This window comes from Pelmatolapia mariae, linkage group LG3_W (genome assembly GCF_036321145.2).
Source record: "Pelmatolapia mariae isolate MD_Pm_ZW linkage group LG3_W, Pm_UMD_F_2, whole genome shotgun sequence".
NCBI lineage: Eukaryota > Metazoa > Chordata > Actinopteri > Cichliformes > Cichlidae > Pelmatolapia > Pelmatolapia mariae.
In genome coordinates, this window is record NC_086229.1 from 55,893,853 (window position 1) to 55,918,779 (window position 24,927).

Genomic DNA, 24,927 nt, shown 5'->3' on the forward strand with positions numbered 1-24,927 from the left:
GAAAAACAGGCTGATACTGAAAATGTAGCGTGGTTAGGGAATATTAATGTGATGGTGTCTAATAATCAACATGTCAACAGCTAAAACATTTAAAAAAACAAAACATAACATTGTCTTGCATTTTTAATAGTACAATATCATTATCTGGTAAATACCATGATAATATTACCTGACATATTAGCAAGATTAAATTAATGAACGGTCTATGTATATCTGTCTGATTTCTGGTAGAAAATGTTTCTGTACCTTTATATTTGTTTTGAAGAAGCAGGCCCACCACCACCAACAACAGATCCACCAGTAAAACACAGATAACAGTCCACAGCAGAAGATGTGTTTTAGGGACTTCATGTGAAAGATCAGTCTTATTGTAAGGTGCTGGAAAGAACATGGAAATATTAAAGTGGAACAGAAAAAAGACAAATGACACAAAATAGGGATGAATTAAAAAGAAATCTAAATCACCTGGATGATGTTTTAAAACAGCTAACCAGCTCTCAGGTGATTCTCCAGCTCCATCAATGCTGCACTTGTAGAGTCCTTCATCAGACTTGGAGACATTTTTGATGGTCATGCTGCTTTGATCCCAGGTCCCAAGAGAGACACCATCTTTGTAGAATTCAGTTATGTGTTCTGACTGAATTTTCTTGTTTTTACAATTAAGGGTCACCTCATTTCCCTCCTTCACAGGGTGGGTTGGGATTTCCAAGATTACAAAACCAGCTGGGAAGTGTGATGAAAATATATTTTATGAATTACATCATTAAATTATTTAATAAGCATCTGACTATGATAATAAAAAATAAGTGTTGAAACAACCAAAATGGTCCATTCCCTGTAATATAACCGATGCCAACTATGAGTCCAGTCATACAAGGTAACACTTTAAAAAAAAAATAAAAATAAAACATACACACGTGTGTGTGTGTGTACTTTGACCCCCACAGAGTCTAGCTTTTCAGTTCAATCAGCTGCGTTTTGATATCCTCTGTGTCCAGGCAGTTAAAGCGAGACAATAATAATAATAATAATACTAATAATAATGTATACTTTATTTATCCCCATGGGGAAATTAGCGATCAGTGAAATCAGTGAAGCAGTGGGCAGCCACACCGGGAAAACAGTGTGTAGGGACCGTACCTTGCTCAGGGGTACCTCAGGGTAGCCGTTCAGTGGATTCGAACCCCCCAACCTTCCAATCATGGGGTGACTGCTCTACCTACTGAGCTATCCCTACCCCAAATCCAGCTACTCATTAAAACTTGATCAGAAAAGAAAACATTGGTCCATACACCTGAAAGTCCCAGAAATGCATTGTGAATTCTGTCTCGAGTCTACGGATGCATCTGTGTATTTCCATGGTGTTGATGCTGTGCTGACCAGCTCCCTGAAGCATTTGAAGTGTCGGAATGTTGAAATTTCAGCATCGCCTGAAAAACTGCCAGTTAGCAACGTCCCTCTCACCACAAGTTATTTTTGGCCAATTACAAGTTGAATCTGGTAGTTGAGGTTGTTAGCTGAGATACTGCCATTAAGAAGCGGCACAACTAATGTGTCTATGTGAGCTAACTTGCGATGTGCACCCTGGCCCGGCTATTTATTTTTTAATGCACCTTCTCAGATTAATTCACTGCATGTCGTGTGATCGGTTAACCCTTTGTGTGCCAGCTATGGCACGAGTGTCCAGGGTTGCTGACCCCTGATATAGAAAGATAAATATATAATATCTGAATCACCTTTGCTTTGTTTTATAACAGCTAACCAGCTCTCAGGTGATTCTCCAGCTCCATATATGCTGCACTTGTAGAGTCCTTCATCAGACTTGGAGACATTTTTGAGGGTCATGCTGCTTTGATTCCAGGTCCCGAGAGAAACACCATCTTTGTAGAAGTCAGTGATGTATTCTGACTGAGTTTTCTTGTTTTTACAGTTAAGAATCACCTCATTTCCCTCCTTCACAGGGTGGGTCGGAATTTCCAAGATTACAAAACCAGCTGGGTGTAGTAAGCATGGTAATAAAAAACTATTACGTGTTGAAATAAGCAAAATGGTCCATTCCCTGTAATATATACTATGTTTACTATGAGTCCAGTCATACAAGGCAACACTTTAAAATCTACAAATGTACATATATACATACTCTCAGCATACCAGTAATAGTGATGTTCAGGGCCTCACTTTTTATTCCATCTTCAGTTTCACACCAGTATTCTCCACTGTGACTTTCAAAGGTAGGATAAATTATGCAGGGTGATGTTGATGTTTTGGAAGCGTTCTTTATTTTATGGGATTTCCACTTCACTCTCCATTCAGTGATGTTGTTATCTACCTCGCAATGTACAGAGACAGACTCATATTCAAAGAACTGAAGTCTGTTTGGAACAATGTGAGGAAAAACTGCACCTGAGAGAAATATGTGAAGAAAGAAAGCAATCAAATAAATCTTGTCTCATTGAAGGAAATAAAATTCAAAATTCATAACTATTACAAAACAAAAAAGTGCTAAATTTGCTAGATTGTCAAACATAAAAAAAATAAAAAATAAATGCAAATCATCAACAGTTTCAGAGCTTCAAACACTTAGGTATCTTGTTTTAAATTCACTTTATGACAGTTTGTCATTCAAAAGAATTCTTGGTATTGCAGGACTGTTATCCAAACATTCCTGTTTATATTGGTAACGATATGCTGTAAATATTTCTTCTAACTCACCAGCAAAGTTACTGCAGTCAGCTTGTATGACCATGAAGACCAAAACTGAAGAGACAAATGAAATTCTGTCCATCAAACGTATGTGACAACTGTATGATTGATTGGTGGAATCAATACTTACAAAGTCGAATGCTGAGAGTTGTAATCTCCATGATGTCTTGCAGCTGACTGCGAGAGCATCAGATTGAAATACGACAGACAAAATGTAGGTTGCTACTTCCTGTTCCTGTTTTCTTCTTTTTTTCTGAGTTTGATGATTCAAATTGTACCAAGAAGTATCTCTAAGACACATAACTGCTAATGACAATAATAATGTAATAGATGTGATCCTGGCTCAAGCTATTTGGGGAAAGAAAGAGTATTAATTTATTCATCAAATTGCAACTACAGCTCTTCAAAACAAAGATACTTGGGCTGGTGGGGAACAATAGCTTCCATAGTGGATTTAACCTGATATACAATGATTAAACCTGAGAGAATTGTCCAGAAATTCTCCCTACTTTGTTATGTGAACATTTAAACGAAGAAACAAAACGAAAGACAAGGAGCAGGAGTTCAGTCCAGGAAAACAGTCCAAAAAAATAAAATATATATTAAAAAAAAAAAAAAAAAAAAAAAAAAAAAAAATCAAAATCCCAGCAGTACATAACTGAACCAAAACTGGGTCAGACACGAGTTCTTCAAAAAAAGTTCAGTGGGTCGACCTGGAGGCTGACAGCACAGGAGTCAGAGCAGTTCAGGTGGCCGACCCAGAGGCCAGCGACTGAGAAAAAACTGGTCTGGAGGCCAACCTCGCGGAAGGCAGCGGTGGCGACAGAGCAGGTCCGGAGGCCGTCCGCGCGGAAGGCAGCGGTGGCGACAGAGCAGGTCCGGAGGCCGTCCGCGCGGAAGGCAGCGGTGGCGACAGAGCAGGTCCGGAGGCCGTCCGCGCGGAAGGCAGCGGTGGCGACAGAGCAGGTCCGGAGGCCGTCCGCGCGGAAGGCAGCGGTGGCGACAGAGCAGGTCCGGAGGCCGTCCGCGCGGAAGGCAGCGGTGGCGACAGAGCAGGTCCGGAGGCCGTCCGCGCGGAAGGCAGCGGTGGCGACAGAGCAGGTCCGGAGGCCGTCCGCGCGGAAGGCAGCGGGCCAGGGGGCCGCCCTCAACGGCGATGGTGTCCAGCTAAAGGCCTGGAAAGTAGCCAGCAAAGGCGAGGTGGTTCAGGTCGAGCTGGTTCAGACAGCTGTGCAGAGGCGGCAGAGGCTGGACCAGGCGAGGCAGAGGCTGGACCAGGCGAGGCAGAGGCTGGACCAGGCGAGGCAGAGGCTGGACCAGGCGAGGCAGAGGCTGGACCAGGCGAGGCAGAGGCTGGACCAGGCGAGGCTGAAGCTGATGCAGACGCTGGACCAGGGGAGGCAGCTGCGGAGCCAGACGGCAGCGAGGCAGCTGTGGAGGGTGATGCTTCAGGCGGTGGTGTGAAAGCCACAGGCGAAAGAGCTGGTGGTGATACTGCTGGCAGCAGAGTTGTAGCAGTCGCCGGAAGCACTGCAGGTGATGGCGAGGAAACCGTAGGTGCTGGGCAGCTAACTGGACTGCTGACTGGGCTGAAGCTAAGGGCTGAGTGAGTGATTGAGAAAGAGCCAGAGTGGCTGGCTGCAGTGACGGTTGTGGTGGAGTTGGAACCTGTGGTTGAGTTAATGGTATCTCAGTCTCAACAACATTGCCACTAAATGTCTTAGGATGAGTGTCAACAGTCTGAGAAATAAAACGTTCTGACATACACTGATCAGTCTCTTGAGTGGGCAGCTCAGAAACTAAAATATTTGTTGTATCCTTATGGCTGAGGTTAATTTTCTCTGGTTTGACAGTCACAGCTTTGGCAGACTGGGGGTAAACTGACACAGGGTAACAGATTTAGAGAGGGCAAATGCAGGTTCAGGTGGAGCAGGAAAAACACAGTCTCTCTCATGATTTTGTCTTGAAGGAGTGGGAGAAAAACAGTTGAGGTTACTCAGTGGCAGACTGCTCTGGAGAGAGGCTGGAATGCGGCTGTGGCGAAGAATGATGATGGCTTTGGCGCCACATCCTCCTGGAAGTGGAATCGGATATGGCAGAGGAAACTGGTGATAATGGAGGGTTAGTAGTCGACTTCTCACTGTCCGACCACAACGCTGCCAGTAAAGAGGCGGGCGAGCGATAATTGGAGCATACCATAACGGGTGGATTATTCCGTGGCAGCGGCAGTGGGTCGTTCCCCTGCCTTAGCAATCGCTGTAGCATCAGAGAAGGCTCTGTGCTCTGCTGCTGCTGTGTCGTGGAGGGCTCATGCGACTTTGCGGTGGACTCTGTCCGCTGCTGCTTTCGTTGCTGCGGCCTTGGCGTGGAGTACCGGGAGCGAGCAAAAACTGCTCGCTCCCACGCTAGAAGTACCTCCCAGGCTTTGTGCGGGTCATCCATTAAGCCCATAAGTCCCCTGAGTTGGTGAAAATGTGGATTCCTGTCCAGGATCGCTTCAATAGCATTAATTCCTATAGACCGCTCTCCCCGGATGAGCCCGCTAGGTCCAGGTTCTGCTCTCATCGTTCTGTCAAGGCTGTGTGTAGGCAGGCAGGGAGAAAGGATCCAAAATGCAGGACTCAGAGCTTAACTTAAATAAACTGAGAATACAAAAACAAATTAAGCAAGCAGGCAGGCAGGCAGGCAGGCTAGCAGAAGGAACACACAGTTACATGAGAGTACAACACAACAGAGAGCACAGGAAAACACAGGGCTTATATACTCAGGGGAGTGATCAGGGAATGAGAAACAGGAGGGGAACACACCTGGAAGAAACCACAGCTGACGAGACAGGGGAAACGTAAACTGAACGCACCCACATGAGACAAGGACCTTCAGAATAAAACAGGAAACTAACAGACACAGAGGACGGGACCAGACACTGAACTTAACAGACTTAGAAGCAGACACCGTGAACAGAGAGAGGGAACACAGGCAGGCATAAACAATACCCAAACACATAGCAAACCTAAAAAAAAGACATAACAGAATAAACAAGAACATAGGATGATATAAAGAAACACAAAACACTGAGTCATCAGACTCAAGACCATGACAGTTCCACTCTGCCTTCTGCTGTCACTCACGATCAAACAGAAGGTGACCTTAAATTTGCACGGATGGTCTGAATTCAAAAACTGCTGATTAAAGTTTGCACAGATTCACCAAAACTACTGGAAGAAAATAAATCTCTGCCGCAAGATTGGTTCAGATCTCTAGATTCATATATGTCCAAATTCCTTTGGAAAAATAAGCCCCCACGTATAAGCTTAAAAACACTACAAAAGACCAAGGATAAAGGAGGATTAGAACTACCTAACTTTCAGCACTACTTCTTGGCCAACAGGCTTCAGTTTATCTCAGGATGGCAAAAACATACCCTCTTAGATGAACCTTGGCTAGATGTAGAACAAGCACTTTGCAATAATCTAGAGATTTCAGATCTACCGTTTATCAGCTCAAACATCCAACGACATGAATGCTTCAAAAGCGTCAACATCAGCTCCTCTCTGACAGCGTGGTGGGAGTTTCTGAAGTTGACAGAGTCTCCATTAATCCCATGCAAACGTACACCTATCTGGAACAACCCTGACATATTACAAAACAATAATATGATAAACTTTTCAGATTGGAGTAGTAAAGGAATCAAATATTTAGAACATATACTAGAAGGAACAGAATTTATTTCATTTGACAGACTAGTTACACAATATGGGATCAACAAGAAAAGATTTTTAGAATATCAACAAATTAAATCCATAGTAAAAAAGAGATTTAAACCGGGTCAAGTTGAACTACAAACACCACCAAGTGTGGTTCAATTTCTTACTCTTAAAACCCCCAAATTACTATCCAAAATATACAGAATGCTTTCTAAAACAGATGAATCAATATCACTTCCTATTGCAAAATGGGAAGCGGATTTATCAGTTAACTTAGACCAAAACTTCTGGTCTCAGATTTGCTTAAAAACCTTTCATTTAATTAGAAATCCCAGTCTTCAATTAATTCAATACAAAATACTACATAGAGTGCACTATACAGGTCATCGGATGTTCAAGATGGGCTTTACGTCTACCAACAACTGCTCACACTGCCAAACCAATTCACCGGACAATTATATCCACGCTCTTTGTTTCTGTCCACCAGTTCAGAAGTTTTGGCGTGAGATATGTGAAGACTTATCAAAGTGTCTGAAATGTAACATTCCAACTTCTCCTTTAGTATGTTTGTTGGGCAGCTTAGATAATGTCACTACGGAAAAGAATATAGCCCATATGGTTTTCACTGCCCTATGCATAGCCAAGAAAACAGTCCTCATGAACTGGAAAAATAAAAATAATCTTAATTCTAACCAATATAGAAATTATCTATTAGATTACATTAGTCTTGATACAGCCTCTGCCACCACATCAGATCAATTGCTCTGGGCTCCTTTGATCAGCTCCATCACCTAGTGGGGGTGGGGGGCCATAGTTTGGTCCCACCTTCACTGTTGTGATTGGTGTGGGGGTAGGGACAGGCTTAGGGCGTCGGGGGGTTCCCCAGGAGCATCTTCCTTGGGGGGCTCAACCCGGGGTAGCGGTCATGGCCAATTAGGGGCTCTGTTGGCTCTTAGGTGACGGTTTCCTCGTGGCTGCGTGCAGCGGGGCTAGGGGAGGGTCTGTGCTGACGGACGTGGGTTACTGACCTGGTAGCCTGGCTGCCCCTGGGTGGGTCCGGGATGGGCGTGAGGTTCTGGGGGCGCTCCGTCTCTGGGCTGGGGCCCTGGCCGGGCCTCAGGGGCTTGGGTCCTGGTTGGTGTGTTGCCGAGGTTGTGGGCGGGTGGGTGTATGGGGGCCCGGCCCTGGCGCGGGGTGCCGCCGGTGCATCGAGCCACCTGGGGGGCTCTTCAACTGGTGGGGGAGGTTGTCACATCTTGCAGGAGCTTTCCTCTCTTCAGGAACTCTCTCTGCAGGAGGGGGAGATACAGGAGTGGTGGAGGAAGATCTCAGCCTGGGCGTCTATTGTCTTGTGTAGTCTGGAAGATGAGTGGATGATGGGGTGGGTGCAGTTTTCTCTGTGGTGGGGTCAGGTGAATTGTCCCGGGCTCTGTGGGGCCGGGGGGCGCTGCTGCACTGGGCCCCGGTCCGGATGGGCCTGGGCCCCCTTTCCCTGGCGGGTTGCACAGCATGGGGGTGCCTACTGGGGTCAGCGGGGGAGCTGGCCCAAGGGAGGGGTCACTTGCCCCTCCCTTCCTTCCCTCCCCATCTCCAGCGGCCTCCCTCTTCCTGCTCCACCACAATCACCCACACATGCAGGGCCTTGGGGTAGGGGTGTGTCACCAGGGTGCAGAGGAGACATCCCCCCCCTCTGTCCCCTTCTGGCTGCCTCTGCCTCAATTTTATCCCACAACTTAGACATTCACATTACTCACACTCTCATTACACATACATATAGGATCTTGGAGGTGGGCACGCTACACGGATTCCAAACTACCATCAGGGTGTACACCTCACCCCTGGCGTCGTTGCCCACCTCTCAATTTTAAATACATGTAGACATTGAGGGCTAGCAGGAGGGGCTATATGCTTACCTGCTGCTCTGGCAGGTGGCTCCATGCCCTCCTGGGTTTTAAATGCACCTTAGAACACATATACATCAACAGTACATATGAGCGGGTGGAGGGAGGTTTGGAGTCTTCCTACACCCCCGTTCTCTGCGGCCTGCTGGAGCAGGGGGGCTAGGAGGAGGAGTTGGCCGTCCGACTGGGGTCTGGTGTATGGGGCCTCCCTGCTGCTGCGGAGTCGGGGCGGTCTGCTTCTCCCCACCGCAGGGAAAAGGGTTACACCACCTGAGTCTGGGTGCAGTTTCCCCCTCCAGGGGCAAGGGTACCTAGACTCGGGGCTTAGAGTACGCTTGGGGAGTGTGATTGTGTGTACAGCGTCTCTCTATGTCTGTCTCCACGTTGGGTGAGTGTTGAGCAATTGTATATGAGAGCATGAGGGTGGGAATAGATGTTTGTATCTGTGTGTGCCTGTTTGTCTGTGTCTATATGTCAGGTTGGGTATCAGACGCCACCTCTCTGAGGACATCTCAGGCCCTCCAAGGTTTGGAGGCCCATCTCCCCCCACCACTTCCCCTGCCGGTGGCGGACGCCCTCAGACATCGGTGCGTTGGTGGTTCTCTGTCTCCGGGGGTGGGCGCCCAGGTACCCACCGGCTCACTCCTTGGCGGCTGCTTATTGGGGCCTGGAGCCTGGGGCTCGCTCGGGCCACCTTGGGGATGGGGTGCCCTCGGCCTCACGGCCCGGGGCTCGGCCACTCAGGCACAGCTGGCTGCCGGCGGAGCTCACGGGCACGTCACTGCAACCCCCCCTGGCTTCTGCTCCGCGGCTGCTGAGTGACCCCTCATCTGGGACTCTCCTCAGCTCTTTCTGGGATAGTGGCGCGGCTGCCCCTCTGTTGGTCTTCCTTGGTCTCTTGTGTTCTGGGGGCCTCTGGATGTCTGGAGTCTTGATCTCCTCCATACCTGCTTCATGCCCTGGAGGTCGGGGCAGTGGCCCCCCACACCCTCTAGCAGATCATTACATGAAGGAACCTTTTAAAAACAAGCGCGTTCATGCTCACAGGTGTACACACGGGTGATCACACACACAAATTACACCCTTTTTGGCTCCTACCTCAAAGCACACTGTGCGCTGTCGATCTCACGTGCTGCACAATAATGTTTAATATTTAGTATTTACTGTCATATTCTCATATATCATTGTGATCTTGTTTATTACTCTCGTTTTCTTCTGCTTGCTTTCTTTTTTCTTTCTCAACAGGTGATCCAGGTGATCGATATATGTATTTTTTGTCTGCTTATTCTGTTGGTTTTTGTTTTTTGCCCTTTTTCCCCGTCCCTCTTCTCAGGTTTTTTTCTTTCCCTCTTTCTTTCTCCACATTCTCTCCTCCAGTCAAGTCTGTCCCGTATTCAGCAAGTGAAAATAAAATAAACAATAAAAAGTTGAATCAAATGGACCATTACGGCAAGGCTGGGATGGTCCATTTGGTAAAGTAAATCCGTTGGGCATCTTTCTTCGCCTTTAGACAATAATTCTGATGGCAAAAGAACCAAACGGGACAGGTTTAAAAAAAAAAAAAAAAAAAAAAAAAAAAAAAAAAAAAAAAGGAGTGGGAGAAAAACAGTTGAGGTTACTCAGTGGCAGACTGCTCTGGAGAGAGGCTGGAATGCGGCTGTGGCGAAGAATGATGATGGCTTTGGCGCCACATCCTCCTGGAAGTGGAATCGGATATGGCAGAGGAAACTGGTGATAATGGAGGGTTAGTAGTCGACTTCTCACTGTCCGACCACAACGCTGCCAGTAAAGAGGCGGGCGAGCGATAATTGGAGCATACCATAACGGGTGGATTATTCCGTGGCAGCGGCAGTGGGTCGTTCCCCTGCCTTAGCAATCGCTGTAGCATCAGAGAAGGCTCTGTGCTCTGCTGCTGCTGTGTCGTGGAGGGCTCATGCGACTTTGCGGTGGACTCTGTCCGCTGCTGCTTTCGTTGCTGCGGCCTTGGCGTGGAGTACCGGGAGCGAGCAAAAACTGCTCGCTCCCACGCTAGAAGTACCTCCCAGGCTTTGTGCGGGTCATCCATTAAGCCCATAAGTCCCCTGAGTTGGTGAAAATGTGGATTCCTGTCCAGGATCGCTTCAATAGCATTAATTCCTATAGACCGCTCTCCCCGGATGAGCCCGCTAGGTCCAGGTTCTGCTCTCATCGTTCTGTCAAGGCTGTGTGTAGGCAGGCAGGGAGAAAGGATCCAAAATGCAGGACTCAGAGCTTAACTTAAATAAACTGAGAATACAAAAACAAATTAAGCAAGCAGGCAGGCAGGCAGGCAGGCTAGCAGAAGGAACACACAGTTACATGAGAGTACAACACAACAGAGAGCACAGGAAAACACAGGGCTTATATACTCAGGGGAGTGATCAGGGAATGAGAAACAGGAGGGGAACACACCTGGAAGAAACCACAGCTGACGAGACAGGGGAAACGTAAACTGAACGCACCCACATGAGACAAGGACCTTCAGAATAAAACAGGAAACTAACAGACACAGAGGACGGGACCAGACACTGAACTTAACAGACTTAGAAGCAGACACCGTGAACAGAGAGAGGGAACACAGGCAGGCATAAACAATACCCAAACACATAGCAAACCTAAAAAAAAGACATAACAGAATAAACAAGAACATAGGATGATATAAAGAAACACAAAACACTGAGTCATCAGACTCAAGACCATGACAGTTCCACTCTGCCTTCTGCTGTCACTCACGATCAAACAGAAGGTGACCTTAAATTTGCACGGATGGTCTGAATTCAAAAACTGCTGATTAAAGTTTGCACAGATTCACCAAAACTACTGGAAGAAAATAAATCTCTGCCCTCTGCTGTCACTCAGTCGGTTTAAACTTCTCAGTAGATAACAATATATTATTGGTTATTTTTTCTGACCAAATGAACTTTGAACCTAATAAAGTACAGCACAAGATAATGATGATACTTAAATGAAAGTTTTTCCTGACATGCCATTGAGCACCAAGGTCAAGTTAAAATTTATAGGACTTTGGTATCTAACACTAAACATCACAAAAGTAGACGTAAAAAAGATTTTACTGGGACACTGTCTTAAATTTAACTGAGTTTGAAGTATGAAGAGGTCACCTGACTTGTTCATGTAACATTATACATGTAACCTTAACCTTATACAGGTTTACATAAAAGAAAAAAACAAACAAACAAAAAAAAAACTACTTTTGTTTAACATGAAAATTCAGCAGGTTTACATTTACAAAAATATGATTAACCTCAAGGACTTTTCCAAATTCTCTTTCACATGTTTGTAAATAGTGTTTTCGTTCAAGTTTGTACAGATTTCTTTGTGAGGTCCTCAGAATACTCAGACTGTTCTTGTGTTTTTCTGTGGGATTCATTTTTATTATATTTTATTACAGTTATTATTGCTTAAAACTCCCATACACTCACTGGCCATTTTATTAGGCGCACCTGTTGAACATCTCTTTAAAAAAAATATCTAGACATCTAATCTCATGGAAGCAACTTAGTTTATTTAGCCATGCAGATATGGTCAAGGTGACTTCCTGAAGATCAAACAGAAGGTGACTTAAAATTTTGCATGGATGTGCTCACATATGGCTGCAACAAAACAAGAAACACATATTAATAAGTTGCTTAAAAGGACAACAGCAAACACTTATTACACCATTATTATCTGCAATTGCTCACTGGAGCTGAAGCCTCTAGATAGATATATAGATTCTAATGTTATAGCATCCTTCATTCCAAAATGTGTGTAAACAATATGTAACCTGTTTGTGTTTCTAGTAATGACATGTGCCCCTTCCTAAGCATAGTGTCCTGCATAGACACACCAAAGATGATAGGCAGAGGTTTCACTGTTAGACTGAAATAAGCTGCTTACTCTTAAATCGACAGTCATTACATGACTGTCACTCATCCAAGATGGCGCCTGTGTGTCCGGCTTGCCGTCAGCTGTTACCTGTTTTGTTTTTGCTAACTTTCTTAACATCTGTTTTCTTCAAAAATGTCTCTGCTCTTCTGGTTTATGACTTCCAATCGCTACTAAATATCAGAGCCACTGCTGAAGAGCAATTCCGATTAATACAGGTTGAATGCGAAAATCCTCACATCCTGGGGCCAGAGACTATACCACTGTTCGCCCTGCCATCCCTACAGGAAGAAATGCCGCAGAAGGCGAGGGAAACGGAGGATATATTGGTGAAATTCAAAACCTGCGTGGCTGCATCACAGATGACTAATCCTCGCGCTCTTCTGGACAAACTTGCCCCGAACATCAAGTTGTTCATCTCGATCCCTGGAATCGGTTCACCGATGGAACCGATGCTGTGAAAGCTGGACGCATCTCAGCGTCCAGCTTTCACAGCATCTGTCCCCTCGTCTTCGCAGAGGTGGAGTGGATCACCAGAATCTTCGTCCCCTGGGTCGATCACCCCAGCCGGCTAGCAACCCTGTGTTAGCTAGATTGGCTCTGGTTAATGCTAGTTCACTAGCAAATAAGGTCTTCATGTTGAATGACTTCTTCACCACTCGTCGCTTGGACTTTCTTCTGGTGACAGAAACTTGGCTAAACTTATGTGAGTTGAGCCCGCTTTCTGAACTTGTCCCTCCAGACTGTAACTATCTCAACTTGCCTCGGACTATTGGCCGGGGTGGAGGGATAGCCACGGTTTATAAAACCTGTTTTAACTGTCGGCGGCTAACAGCTTATGCTTATGCTAGCTTTGAACTGCAGTTGTTTGAAATCCAGCTGTCAATTCAGTTCAATTTTATTTATTTATATAGCGCCAAATCACAACAGCAGTTGCCTCAAGGCGCTGTCCACTCCAGTGTTGTGTGCGCTTGTGTACCAACCACCGAAATACAATAATAATTTTATCCATGACTTCTCTGAATTCTTGGCAGAAATTATGCCAAGGTATGACAGTGTTTTAATTGTAGGGGATTTTAACATTCACATTTGCTGCTTAAATACACTGCTGACTAATGACTTCTTAAATCTTATAGACTCTTTTAATCTTGTTCAGTCAGTTAAAGGCCCAACACACGAACGTGGCCATACCTTGGACCTCGTACTGTCTAGTGGACTGACTCTCTGTGACACTGAGATTTGCAACATTAATTTCTCTGACCACATGCTGGTAATATTTGAGTTCCCTCTTTCATGTCAGCCTGTCAGACCTGATTTACCCAAAGTCTGATCTCGCATGATTACCCCACCTGATATACACCTGATCATTTTGTTTGTTCTTATAAAAACTATAATCATGTCTTACTTTCTAATAGGTCACTTGACCACTGATAGCCTACTTTCTCTGTTTAATTAAACCTGCTTGGAAATACTCGATTCCATTGCTCCACTCACAACCAGGTGTCTAAAACCTAAAACACAGCCTTGGTTGAATAATACTACCAGAGAACTCAGACAGATGTGTAGAAAAGCTGAGCGAAAAGGAAAAAAGACAGACTTCAGGGATCGTTTGATGTACTTAGAGAATCTCTGTCAAATTATCAGAAGTATTTGTCTAAGATTGTGTCTAATATTATATAATATTCAGCATTCTTAACTCCGTTCTTAATCCACCTACTGCTGCTCACCATGTAGCGTCGAAAACAACATGTGAAAACTTAATGAAATTCTTCATTAATAGAATATCAGGTCTCATATTATCCCTCCTACTACCGACCCGTCTGTTCATATACCTGTTTCAGTTACATTTGACCATTTTGAGCCTGTCCTTTTCATTATTGAGTGAAGTAGTCAGCAACTTGAAACCCGCAAGATGCACGCTGGATATTGTCCGATCTCGATTATTGAAAGATGTTTTTGACACTGTGGGTATGAGTTTACTGTCTATTGTCAATAGCAGTCTTCTGTCTGGGTGTGTCCTTGTCGACTTCAAACATGCTGTGGTGGAACCTATACTTAAAAATCATAACCTGGATCCAGCAGTTTTATCCAACTACAGACCAATTTCTAAATTGCCGTTTCTTTCTAAAGTCCTAAAGAAAGTTGTCCTTCTTCAGCTCCAGACCTTTCTAGATAAAAATGGCATTAGTGAAGTATTTTAGTCTGGATTTAAAATGCACCACAGCACTGAAACTGCTCTTTTAAAAGTTTTTAATGACCTTTTAACTTTTACTTTTGGAAGATTCTGCCATTTTATTACTATTAGACCTCAGTGCCACCTTTGATAGCGTAGATCATAGGATTCTTATCTCTGGGCTTGAGCACTGTGTCGGAATCAAAGGGACTGCACTGGAGTGGTTTAAATCTTACCTGTCCAACCAAAGTTTATTTATATGGTCCCTATAGGTTCAACTTTTAAAAAACATGGCATCACATTCCATTGTTATGCAGACCACTCACAGATTTACCTGCCACTGAAACATAAGTCTGTGCATCCTCTGAAGATTTTGCTAGATTGTTTGGAGGATGTTAAGGCATGGATGGCTTTAAACTTCCTTAACCTAAGTTAACAGAAAAGGGGTGATTGTGTTTGGTTCCTGTGACCACTGCAACTTTGGCCCTTCAGAAATGTATAAAAAACCCTTTGCGAGGAACCTAGGAGTGATTCTTGACTCTAATCTAACGTTTGATAAACAGATTAATGCTGTAATCAAGTCCAGTTTCTTTCATCTTCAACTACTCGCTAAAGTAAAGCAATTTCTCCATTTTAGAGATTTTTATTATTTGTTTTTAAGGCATTGAACAGATTAGCACCCTCATACATTTCTGATCTTTTAAATTGGTACATTCCTGCAAGATCACTGAGGTCTGCGGATCAGTTGCTCCTGGCTGGCCCGAGGTCCACATTAAAGCACAGAGGAGATCGGACCTCTGCTGTGACTGCTCCTAAACTGTGGAATGAACTGCCCCTTCACATCAGGACCTCCCCAACCTTGGACACTTAAAACCCATCTCAAAACCCACTTTTATTCCTTAGCTTTTAAATCAGAATGAGTTTGTATTACTTGTATTTATCTTATTTCTCACTCAAATCTTCTAATTTTATGATTCTTTTTCTTAACTCTTATCATATCTCCCTATGTTTTTATTTCTTTTAATTATCTTAATTGTACAGCACCTTGGTCAACGGTTGTTGTTTTAAATGTTCTATATAAATAAATTTGACTTACCAGACAGACCACATCTACTTTTCTTAAGCTACACACGCACACACACCTCTTGTACTTCTGTTTTGTTCCACTCAGCTGTTGGAAATTTTTAAAAGTGTCATGATGCCTTCTCATTAATAATCAGTCCAAACAGTCCAAAAGGTGCATAATCAGAACTTTAGAGATGCCAGTTGGTGATTGGCAAAAAATATCTATCTGGTTGCAAGTTTTATGTTAAAAAAAAGACACTCTTTGTAAAAAAAAAAAAAAAAAAAAGTGTATCTTCCCTACCAATGATAAGAACAACATCCTACAATATTAAAACAGACATCTACTGGATTGGAAGGAAGATCCCTTTCACATTTTTTTGTGGAGAACTAAAACAATCAGTCATGTTTTCTTCAGTAATCAATAAACACTTTTCACAGGGAACAGCAAGTGAAATATAACAAGCACCTGAAAAAACATCCTCACCGACCACTGCAATTAAATTGTCCAATTCACTGCAGCTTTTCTTTGAATGTTGTTTTCACAAACTGTTTATATTTTCAATTCATATTGGGACGAGCCTTCAGCTTTCTGGCCCCTCTTATAGGGAACCACCTCCTAGTTTGGATTTGAGTGACAGACACCCTCTCTACATTTAAGATTAGACTAAAAACGTTTTGATAAAGCTATTTTGATAAACTGGATCAGATGACCCTGGATTCTCTCTCAGTTATGCTGCCATGGTGCATCATGGGAAGCCCAGAGTTTCTTGAAATAGGAGTATTTCTTCTACATGCTGCTCTTTTCATTGTTTATACACAATTCTGCATTTAATCAGTATTTTTTTTTAATTGTAGGGTCTTTATCTTGCAATATAAACCACCTTGAAGTCACTTTTGTTGTGATTTGGTGCTATATAAATACAATTCAAATGAATCTTCCACTGTGATCTAACAACTATAGTAGACGGTGATGCTAAATTAGGCTGCATGTATAGTTGCACACTAACTTACATTTAGCTTTCTTTTTCACAGAGAATAAGAATATGACTTGAAGATCACTCAGACCTCTGTGGGATAAATATATAAGGGTCTAAAGTTGTTCAGCAGCTTCTTTTGTTGCTGTAGCCCATTTGCTTCTAGGTTTGATATCTTGTGTCTTCAGAGGTGCTCTTTCCATACCTTTGTTGCAAAAAGTTGTTGAGTTACTTTGAGTTCCTATTATTTTGAAGCAGTCTGGCTTTTCTCTTTTGACCTCTGACATAAATAAACCATTTTCACCCACAGAACTGCCTCTGACTGGAATTTCCTCTTTTGGAATATTCTCTGTAATCTATATAGATGATTGTGTGGTAAAATCCCAGTATCAGTTTTTGAATGAGATACATAATTATATTATTCACAAGAAATTAAGGCATAAAGTCATTAATTTGACCACAAGATGGATTCGGACAAGCACATACAGGCACTAATAGTCTGTATTTGTGCACTAGTCAGATGATATCTATCAACCCATTGACAAGACATGCAGCATGTAAGGAATTTATATTGATTTGTTGAAATGTGAAAGTGCAGATAATCTGGTCTTAACTCAAGTTAAATGTGGAGACCTTGTTTCTAAGAAAAATATCAGTATCAGTTCTTTGAGCCAGTTTCCCTTATCAACATAAGACACACAATAAGGCCCTCTAGTGGCTGTAGGACTTATGACAAGTTTTTTTCAGAACAATGGAAGAAGTCAGGTGATCATGTAATAGTTTACTTGTGTGTGCGTGTGTGGAGTAAAATAATAGTTTGCAGAAAGATGAGTGGGACTGTAGGTTGAATGGATTTATAAATTAAGTGTAATCGATGCGGGACTTAATTTAATGATCTTATCTTTTGATACTGGCTTGATACTGGTTTGTGTGCAACCCCTCTTTTTTACTCTGGGGTACCCCTGTGACATAATTTTATCAAATGTACTACTATTCTGCCCTTTGTTTTTGTAAGTTACAAACATGTCATCTGCACTTTAGGAGAGAAGGAAATCCACTGATGCCATTGAAAAGCTGTTTGAAATTCTTCTGTATAGCCGAGTTTCATTAACTGATTTTACGACAGGTCATTGGCCATTACCACTATTAAGAAGTTCAAAGTCAAACTTTATGTTCATCTGCAAACCAGCACTTTAAAAAACTTTGTGTAAATGAATGGAAAAAAATAGTAATTAATATTACTATGAGTAAAACAATATGAGTAAAACAAGAATGGGTCATTTCACATAAGACTGAAAAACCTGGCTGCAGTTTCCAATTTTGAAAAACTTAAACTTGGATACAAGGCAGTTTTAACAAATCTGCCACTGATTGTGTGAAAAATATACCCTTAACTGCATGCATGTGAAACTTTCTTAGTGAATGCCATTGATGTGTTTTGTCCTTGGACAAAATAAATCACAGAAGATTTATCTGTTTGTTACATTACTCTTAAAATTGTAAAAGTATGCAATCCAGAATACATTAACACAATGCGAGTTAAAACATCTTTTATTGGGGTGACGTGCATTTAGTGGGAATAGGTTAATTGGAATATATATATATATATATATATATTCCAATATTAGGAAAAATCTCAAAATAATAATATATAAAAGACTGGCAAAGATGATACAACACTTTCTATGTGAAGTACAAGTATGTTAAAATACAAAACAAGACTGTCATGTAAATATTCAAATATACAGAGATTTGATTCCTTAAGATATGATACAAACAGTTGTGTTTGAATTCCAGCTTTATTCTGTAGATGGGTTTTTATACACTCAGTGATAAAAACGCACAGGTTACTTAATTTTCAGTTGGCTTCACTTGGTCCTTTGACATTCAGAGTCTCTCTCTTTGACAAAATTAATTCCACTTGGTTTTAAAGGACTGAAAGACTGGAGGTCTGAAACTGCCTTTGATATGAGTCAGGTTCTGATCTGATAAATAAGTCAGAAAATTACATAAGTTATAAAGAAATAACATTTTAAATATTGAGATGTTTAAAGGCTTACTTTCAAGTCTTACCAGTGCTCATGCTGAGTAAACAGCTACAGTCTTAAGGTCATCTTTAGCTGCTGAAAAAAAAGACTCAAATGTTATCTAAAGACAATATATCAATTACAATATGACTTTAATGTAGTTATGAATGTCTCCAATTTTGTCTAAAATTACATACAGCCATCTATTATTAATCATCACAATTAGAACCCAATGCAAGTCATATTGCAGTATGTATATATATATATATATATATATGTTAGGAGTATTCCTGTAAATTCAACTCAGATTGGAATAAATGACACTCAGACAGGTTTTACAAATTAACGTGCACGGGAGAGAACTGGACAGGCGCTGTTCCTTCGCTTGACCTCAGTTGCTCTCGTCCGCTCTCCCGTAACACTGCTCTTTTATTGTGGTTACATGAATATGCATAGGTTCATTAACATATGACATCTTATAGGTATACATGTGAACAAAGAATACCTTGTGTGTGTGTGTGTGTGTGTGTGTGTGTGTGTGTGTGTGTGTGTGTGTTCATAAAATGACTTCCTAACTCTGCTGGCCTGGAAGTCCAGCAGTTCATCTAAACAAAATGCACTTAGAGTAAGACAGACATAGATACGTTTATCCTACCATAAAACAATAAGACAAGGTACGACCTCTCCCATGCTCCCAGGATGTGGGTGTGAAAGCCAGAGTGCTCTGGAATGCACACAAGCTTCCTAGGATGAGACATCCTTTCAGGATGCTATCAACTACATACTTCTAAACACAAATGATTACATGCAGCATTCTACCATAAGTAAACCTATATAATTAAAAGGTAATACTGACATTATATTTAACATTCTATTAACAATATATATATATATATATATATATATATATATATATATATATATATATATTAGGGGTGCAACGATACTCGTATCGATATTGAACCGTTCGATACAGTGCTTTCGGTTCGGTACGCATGTGTATCGAACAATACAAAATTTTTAATTTATTTTATCAACTTTTCTTCTGACGATGCTGTCTGTGTTGAGAGCTCAGTGGATCTGCGTTAGACTACTCCGCCTAGGCTGCACTGTCAAGCGCAGATCCACTGAGCGCAGTGCAAGCTAGCAAGACAGAAGCTAAGCTCGTTGGAACATGGCAAATTGAACCTCCCCCGCACCCTCATTCAGATCTGGCCTTTGGAACTATTTTGGTCTTCATGTGAAGTATGACCCTGAAGGTAAGCGCGTCATGGACAAAAGTAAAACAGTATGTCGGATGTGCCACGCAATGCTCAATTACATGGGTGGGAACTACTGCGTTAGCGCAGTTAGCTTGTTAACCTGTTGACGCTGTCCAGCCCCACACACGGGGCGATCCGCGGTAGCTCGTTAACGGAGATTTGCCGTGTTGTGGCGTTAACGTCATTTCAGATTAACGCTGACAGCACTAGTGGGAACACAATGAATATGACTGCACATTTACTCCGACATCATCCTAGTGCAAAGACGAGTGGAAGCAGACAAAAACAACAAGCACGCATGCTACAGACTTTACCCGAGTCATTTAGACAGCCGTTAGCACATGATTCTCCTTATGGGGACCTGATATGTTTAATATGCTGCTCAGAGTATACCCCAGAAGAAGTGTATAGTATAGCTTTTATTTTGGAAAGAGCCATTTCTCTGTAATAAACTCTCTTTTCCAAAGATGAGGGATTTCTCCATCAGATATTTATTTTTTTATTACTTTGTCGTTTCAGCAACATTAAATTTAAAAACTGTACTTTTGAGTTAAAATATATATTTATAATTTTAATAAATGACAAATTAAAAAAGCATGAACATTTTTTTGTATCGAAAAAATATCGAACCGTGACACCAAAGTATCGAACCGAACCGAACCGTGAATTTTGTGTATCGTTGCACCCCTAATATATATAAGTCCTTTATTTAAGTCCTTTCACCCTTTTTTGCAGTTGTATATATTTTACCTATTTCTCTTGTACAGTGATTTAGTCCCATCATTAATAGTGGTAGAGCAACCAGGTAAACACAGATGATAATCCACAGTGGGGACGGATAAGAGGAATGACTTTGGGGTGGTTGATTTTCTTCTATAGACACTGAAAAAAAGCATAACATAAATCAGGATTCCACGTAATCAGTGCATTTTCCTGTATGAGCATGTGTAAATCTGAACCCTGAATTATGAAGGTAGTTTCAGTATAAGATTGTTTATATAGGATTCAAATATCCCAGCAAGGCTCATGATTGTTACATTGTATGTTAATTTTTTTGTTTTGTATTGTTTTTCCTCATCCTTAAACTTCAGTGAGTTAAAAAGATCTAAATCTTGTTTGTGCATGTTTCACAAATAACTTCTGAAACTACAGTAGTAATTCATACATTGGGATGACAAAATCGTACTTATTCTGGATGATATCTGGACTATACGGTGTAAATCAGGGGCATGAAACAGGGTACGGGGGTTGAATCTGCCCAATGAAGACTCAAATCTGGCCCCAATTTTAGAAAATGTGAAGGAGTGCATAGATTTTGATTTGTAAACTGTATTTTTGATAAAGATTGTACCTTGTAATATATCGAAGTAATTAACTAACAGATAAAGAATTAAATGACACGAAAGCTCCTGTTTCTCCGCTGTCATTGAGTCTATTTATTTATTTATTTATTTATTATCACAGGACATTTTGAACTATTATCACTTTTTCTGTAATTTTGTAGTTTCACTGCTCTGGCAAACGTAAGATTAAAGTGGGCTCTATGTGTCCCACGATCTAAAAAGAGTTTCACATCCCTGTTGTCAGCAAGAGCACCACAAAAGAAAGTGTAGATTCTGAGCAGTATAGTAAAATGTTGCATTATTAAGAGTTTATACCTTCAAACAGATGTTTTTGGATAGTCAGCCAGCTCTGTGGTGATTCTCCCTCTCCAGAGAGATTACACCTGTAAAGTCCTTCATCAGATTTTGAAACATTGCGGATGGTAATGTATCCTTTATAGCCGCTTTTTAATAAAAGTCTATACTTATAAAATTCAGCCACAAGTTCAGCTGAACTTTTCTTCTTTGTACAGTGCAGAGTCACACTGTCTCCCTCCATCACAGGCAGAGCAGGACTCTCTAAGATCACAGAACCAGCTGAAGAAATTACATCAAATGTCAGATTGAATCAAAAAACACTACTAACAAAACAACCAGTTACTGATATTGATAGAGAATCATTAGTTACACTAGTGACATTAGTTATCAGTATTATTTTATCTATGAGTTGCTGAATATTGTATAGCTGTCAGCTTGAAAATGTTTTTGTAAATAAATGTTCTCTCCCTCTTTGAATGTGACTGAACATTGTAAGGCACTTGCAAAGCTCATGAATTAGCCCTGAAAGTAAATATCATTTCAAATCACTAAAACACTTGTTTATTTTCCAGTGTATAATGCGATTGCACATGACAATATTTTTTCTCCGTACCGGTCACACTAATGTTGATAATGCTGCTTTTTACTCCTCCTTCATTTTCACACCAGTATCTCCCGCTGTCTGATGAAAATGCAGGGTTAATGGTGCTTGACCCAGCTGATGTTACCCAGTTAGAAATGTTTGTTGGAACAGTTTCTTGGATGTCCCTCATCACTTTCCACACAGATGAGCCATCAGACTCACAGTTTAAAGTGATGGATTCATATTCAAAAAACTGCAGTCTATTTGGAGAAATACGAGGAAAGGCTACACCTGAGGGACATGGACGAGGAAACACATTAGCCTTTTGTCATGATTTCCTGTTTAACAGATTTTCTCCCTTGCATCTTACCATACTCCAAATGACCAAATGAACTCTGCTGAGTGTGTGCAACCAGCAGAAACAACACATTCATCACTGGTGAGATAACACAAGCCAACAGATAAACAATTAAGACTTATTTTATACAGCACAAACCCTGCTTATTGATAAAAAGTGACCTGTTAAATGCAACATATTCTTTGCAGTTAGGAATGATGGGTGGTTAGATAGCACTGTGTTTTGTAAATATAATTATGGCAAAGTACTCACCCAGTCTAATGCAGACGCCTGTAAGTTCCATGTTGTCTTGCTGGTGACTCTGAAGATCTGAATGATCAATGTAACACTGTCGCTGAGAAGTTTTCTACCTGTTCCTCTTATTTCCCGGTTTGACACATTAGCATACATGAAGCTGTTCTAGAAATATCCTCAAAGTTGAGCTGCTCTGAAGCTAGAAATAAACAGAAGATGCACAGCCGCAGAGTTTCGAAACAAACAAAAAAGGTTGAGTAAAGTTAAGTATATGGTAATGATAAGAGTTACTTTGAAACTACTCACTTAGAATACTTTATATTGTGTGGAACAATATATGTGATGACCTTCAGTAAATTACCTTGACTGCTATTTTTTATAGTAATAGGGATCAAGGTGTTTTCAATAGGGAGCTACTATGGTCTTCCATAATAAAATAATACAGACATAATTGCATTTTTGGTCTCTGGATGGTCCACATGATCTTTTCCATAATACAGCTAATACAATGGTGTGAAAAAGTGTTTGCCCCCTTACTGATTGCCTAGTGTTTTTCACATTTGTCAGACTAACATTTTTCAGATCATCAATCAAATTTTTATATTAGACAAAGATAACCCAAGTAAATCCAAAATGCAGTTTTTAAATAATGATTTCATTGATTAAAGGAGAAAAATTATATAAACCTACCTGGTCCCATGTGAAAAAGTCATTGCCCCTCTTGTGAAATCATGAATTAACTGTGATTGACCACATTGTTTAGTAAGCTCACTTTAGAGTTCAGTTGTACTAAACACACTGATTACTGGCTGCCCTGTTGAAACAAGAAATCACCTAAATACAAATGTCTCACAAAGTGAAGCTAGATCACAGGCAAGATCTCAAAAAGCAACACATCATGTTAGGACCTAATGAAACACCTGAGAAACAAAGTCACTGATATCTATCAGCATTAAAACGGTTTAAAAGTCATTTCTAAGGCTTTGGGGTTCGAGTGAACCTCAGTGAGAACCATTCAGTCATAGGAATACCGGGAGTGTAGCCTGATGTGTTTCACTGAATCATGGATGTACCAGGACATTCCCGACGATAACGCATCCGTGGAAGGCTTCCATACTGTTCAGGCGGACAGGGACAGTATCACTAGCAGTAAGCGGAAAGGAGGTGGGCTTGCTGTTTTTGTTAACAAACGGTGGTGTAACCCTGCCCACATAACAATTAACGAAAGGATTTCTTGCCCAGACATTGAACTGTGTGCTGTTGGACTCAGGCTGCATTATTTACCCAGGGAATTTACTCATGTCATCTTGGTGGCTGTTTACATTCCTCCCTCTGCTAACCCCACAGCTGCATGTGACAGTATCCACTCTGCCATAGCCGAGTTACAGACTCAGCACCTTAGTGCTTTCATAGTTATCTTGGGGGACTTCAACCGTGTCACCTTGGACAATACATTACCAACATTCGCACAGTATGTGGCCTGTCCCACAAGGGGGGAGAGAATCTTAGATCTACTGTATGCCTCACCCTCACCTCAACCCATGTGCCAATTGTGAAGAGGGAACCTGTGACAAGGAGCATTAGGAGGTGGTCAGAGCCATATCACTGTGCCTGCCTCTCTCTCTTCACATAGCGCTCTTGCCTCCTGTGAGAGTCCTGTCACCCCTCCCCCACCCATCACTGTCACTCAAGACCAGGTTCAGAGGCAAATGAGGAGGCTCCACTCAGGCAAGTCTGCTGGACCAGACGGAGTGAGTCCCCGCGTCCTCAAAGCCTGTGCCCCCCAGCTGTGTGGAGTCTTCCATAAACTGTTCATGCTGAGTCTGCAGAGGGTCCCAGTGCTGTGGAAGACATCATGCCTCGTCCCTGTACCAAAGACGCCACGTCCCAGTGGCCCCAAAGATTACAGGCCTGTGGCACTGACCTCCCACATCATGAAGACCCTGGAAAGGCTCATCCTGGACCAGCTCCGACCCACTGTCAGACCACATCAGGATCCCCTTCAATTTGCTTACCAGCCCCGTCTCGGAACTGAGGACATCATCATCTATCTCCTCAATCATGTCTACACCCACCTGAACCAGCCGGCGGTCATGTTTTTTGACTTTTCCAGTGCTTTCAACACCATCAGGCCGGCCCTCCTGGGTGATAAGCTAACAGTGATGCAGGTGGATGCTTCTCTAGTGTCTGGGATTTTTGATTACCTGACAGGAAGACCACAATATGTGCGTCTTCCACAGGGTGTGTCTTACAAGGTAATCAGCAACACAGGAGCACCACAAGGGACTGTCCTCTCCAACTTCCTCTTCACCCTCTACACCACAGACTTCAGCCACTGCACAGAGATCTGCCATCTTCAGAAGTTTTCTGATGACTCCGCGGTGGTTGGATGTATCA